The sequence below is a fragment of the Elephantulus edwardii genome, unplaced genomic scaffold, assembly GCF_000299155.1.
Source record: "Elephantulus edwardii isolate Elephantulus edwardi_28Jun2011 unplaced genomic scaffold, EleEdw1.0 scaffold03370, whole genome shotgun sequence".
Lineage (NCBI taxonomy): Eukaryota > Metazoa > Chordata > Mammalia > Macroscelidea > Macroscelididae > Elephantulus > Elephantulus edwardii.
In genome coordinates this window covers 1-4,040 of record NW_006403120.1, presented here as the reverse complement: position 1 = coordinate 4,040, position 4,040 = coordinate 1, and the positions used below count along the sequence as shown (strand labels likewise).

Sequence of the window (4,040 nt, the reverse complement as noted above, 5' to 3'; positions counted from 1 at the left end):
CTTTCGATAAAATGTTATTTGTCTTGCCTAAGGATTCTTTCTTCTGCTCTTTAACTGGTTTGCAAGGATCTGGAATTTGATCACAGTTTTCCTTTTCATCGTTTTTGCTTTCTATACAACTACTAATGTCTTGACATTCAAGTTTCTGTTTATTTCTTTTAAGATCATTTACATGTCTATCTGGGTCATGTATACATTTTTCGTTATTCTTTTCTATTTGGTTCATCTCAGAAATTATTTCTGTTTTTCTATTTACTTTCTGCCTAAGCTTCTTATTTACTTTGGATTCATTTGGCTGAACATGTTCTGTATCAGAGACATGCTTTGTCAAACCAAATATATCCTGGGTCTTGTAATCATATAAATTTCTGTAACTTTTGGTGGAAAGATCTACAGTTTGAAATTCACATGCAACTTCTAGGTTTTCAGAAACAGTCTCTTTATCCTTCTGGTTTAGAGAAAGCATATTACCTTTTACTGGGTCATATATCCCTTTGTTCGTAAAGTCATTTACTTGGCTCACTTCAGAAATTATTTCTGTTTTCCGATTTACTTTCTGCCTAACCTTACTTATTTTTGATTCGCGTCTCTGAGCAGGCTGCTTATCAGTGACATGCTTTTTAAAGCCAAATCTATTCTGAGTCTCATAACTGCACAGGTTTCCATTAACTGTGGTGGAAGAATCTGCAATTTGAAATGGATTTGCATCTTCTAGGTTTTCAGGGACTTTTTCTTTGTCTTCCAGGGTTACAGAAATGAAATTATTTTTTTCTGAGTTATTCTCATATATTTGATTCACTTCAGAAATTATTTCTGTCTTCTGATTAACCCTCTGCCTAAGCTTCTTACCTACTTTTGATTCATTTTCACAAGCAGGCTGAATAACCTGGACATGCTTTTTTACCCCTAAAATATTCTGATCCCCATAATCACATAGGTTTCCAGTATCAGTGGCAGAAACAGCAGGCATGTGAAACTCATTTGAGATATCTAGGTTTCCAAGGATGTCTTGTTTATCCTTTTGCGTTGTGAAGAAAAAGTTACCTTCTTCTGGGCAATACACAACTTTGTCATTATCAATATGATTTGTTTCCAAGATTATTTCTGTTTTCCGCCTTATTTTCTGTCTAAACTTCTTATTTACTTTCAACTCATTTTGCTGAACACTGATTTGCTTTTGCGAATCCAAAACAGACTGGCTATCCTGCTTGCTGAAGCTTCCATTATCTCGGGAGGAAAGAGTCAGTTGTGGAAGCCCACTTGAGACTTCCACATTTCCAGAGATGATTGCTTGGTTCTTTAGAGTTTCAGAGAAAAAGTAATCCATTTCTGAGCCGGGCACAGCTTTATCATTATCTTTATGTATGTGGTTCATGTCAGCAATTATTTCTGTCTTCCAGTTTGCTTTCTGCCTCGGTCTCTTATTTACCTTTGCCTCCTCTGGCGGAGCCAACTGCATCTCTATGACAGGCTCTTTCAGACTGAACAGATTCTGGACCTCCCACGTGCTCAAGTTTCTACCCTCTCTGGTGGAGGTAGTAGATTTTTGTAGCTTCTCTGTGTTTTCGCCATTTACAATTTCTTTTTTCTTGAGAGTTTCGGAGAAAAAGTCATCCATTTCTGAGTCATGAACACCTTTATCACCATCCTTAAATATTTGGTTCATTTCAGAAATTATTTGTGTTTTCCGATTCACTTTCTGCCTAACCTTTTTTCCTTTTGACTCAGTCGGCTGAGCAGGCTGCATGTGTGTAGCTTGCTCTTTCACACCAAACAGATGCTGGGTCCCCCAGGTGCTCAAGCCGCTGCTCTCCCAAGTGGAGATGGCAGGCATCTGAAAGTCACTTGAGCCTGCTCCATTTCCAGAGATGGCTTCTTTGTTCTTTTGAGTTTGGAAGAAAAAGTTATCCATTTCTGAGTGAGGCACAACTTTATCATTATTCTTATCTAGGTGGTTCATCTCAGCAATTGTTCTTGTTCTCCGATTTACTTTCTGCCTAGGTTTATTCACCTTTGACTCAGCTGGGAGAGCAGGCTCCACCTCAGCGGCATGCTCTTTCACGCCCCACATACTGTGGGCCTCATAAGTAAGTATATCTCTGGTGTCTCGGGTAGGAAGATGAGCTGCTTGAAATTCATTTGAGATTTCTCTGTATTTACACATGGTTTCTTCATCCTTTCGGTATGGGATCACAAACGTCTGTCTGGAAGGTTTACTTTTATTACAAGTGAGGGAAATCTGATCCATATCAAATTTATTCTCCTGCTGGAATTTACTAGAACTTTGGGAGACAGAGCATGTTTCCTCTTGCTCATTCATTAAACATGTTCTTTTCTTTTTACTATGCTGTGTACTCTGTCTGTCATCATGATCCAAGCCATTAGGAAAGATCGTTTTCTTCTTTTTGTTCACATGAGTCAGCTGTTCAGAATTAGAAATAAAATTTGAATCTGTGACATCACCGCCACCATCTCCAACAGCAGCACTTTCTGGCGTATTTTCAATCTTTTCTTCAACATCTATATCCACACTATTTTTAAGCTCTCTCTTTGATTTGTTTCCCTTTTTTGTAGTATTTGTATCTTTTACTTTCCTGAAAGTTTTCATTTCACACTCACTTGGTTTTTTATTACTCCGATTTTTAGCGCATGTTGAAATGGTGATAATTTTGCTGACTTCTCCTGCGGTTAAATCCATGTCTGCATCATACACAGTTTCCTGCACCTGGACATCATCGTCATCCGGGACCTTAGTCATGCCCTCTGCCTTACGGTCACTCACAGACTCAGAAGATGAGCCACGAAGGCACTGCACCTCTTCTTGTATTTTCTTATTTCCTGTATTCATAGGATTGATTATCTCATTACTCCAATTTAAATTTGGACTTGGAATCAATAGTTGATCTATATCTGTCACAAAAGGAATATCGTCAGAGGCATTATTTAGCTCCCCAGATGGAGCTTGCTTCATCCTCTCAGTCACTTGATGAGAAGATGGTCTCTCCTTTTTGTGGCTGATGAAGTGAGCACTCTGCATGTCACTCTGCTGGGAACTCTTGGAACTTGGGTCTGAATGCAAATGGCTGTCTGTAGAAAGTAAATGAAAACAGAAAATATATGAATAAGTAGTGAAAGTAACTATTTTAAACAAATGAGATTACAAAGCTAAATCCTTTTATAGTTTTATTTTCTGTCAAGGTCTTCTTTAAAGATTATTATGCTAAGGATTTATTAAAATTTAAAAAATGTAGGAATAATCAGAATGTTGGTTAGCCACATTTTACATTTGTATCTGTGCTAAATTTATATTGAAAATTCCCAATGTCTCAGGCCCAACAGTGGGGGTGAGTATGTTGTTGCTGTTATGTGCCATTGAGTACCTGTGACTCACAGCAACCCTATGTAGCAGTTCTAAAGCCAGACCTGTCCTGAGCCAGTCTCACTGACTCCAACACACCTACACTCATTCCATCTCATCTGGGGTCTTCCTCTCCTGTACTGTACAGCCACACATATAAAGTGAAGGGAAGCCAGTTGACCAACCTAAATTACACTGATAACTCAGAAAGGTTAAAAAGATATTAACAAGTCACTACTGAAATAATTCCAATTGATGGTGACTGCCCATCTGGTTTCTGAGGCGGTAAGCCTTAATAAGGGAGCTCTGGTGGCTTAGTGGTAAGGAACTGTGCATCAAAAGCGAAGGTGGTTGTTGTTGTTACATGCTGTCGAGTAGCTTGCAACTCATAGAGACCCTGTGTATAACAGCCCTAAAGTCTGCGCTATCCTATGCCAATCGCACTGCCTCTGGCACACCCATTCCGATTACCTCAGTCACTGAATCAATTTCCCTCATAGAGGGCCTTCCTCTCCTGCGCTGTCCCTCCACCCTCCCAAGTATGATGTCTTTCTCCAAGGACCGGTCTCTCCTTACAACATGTCCAAAGTATGTTAGACGAAGCCCCAGAATCCTTGCCTCCAAGGAGCAGCCTGATTTAACCCTCTCCAGGATGAATCTATTTATTTTCTTGGCAGTCCAT

At 39.4% G+C, this 4,040-nt stretch overlaps 1 pseudogene; it reads right to left on the bottom strand.

Moving 5' to 3' along the window:
• Positions 1–4: 4 nt before the first annotated feature.
• On the bottom strand, positions 5–3,087 carry LOC102859032 (annotated as a pseudogene).
• Between the last annotated feature and the right edge of the window lie 953 nt (positions 3,088–4,040).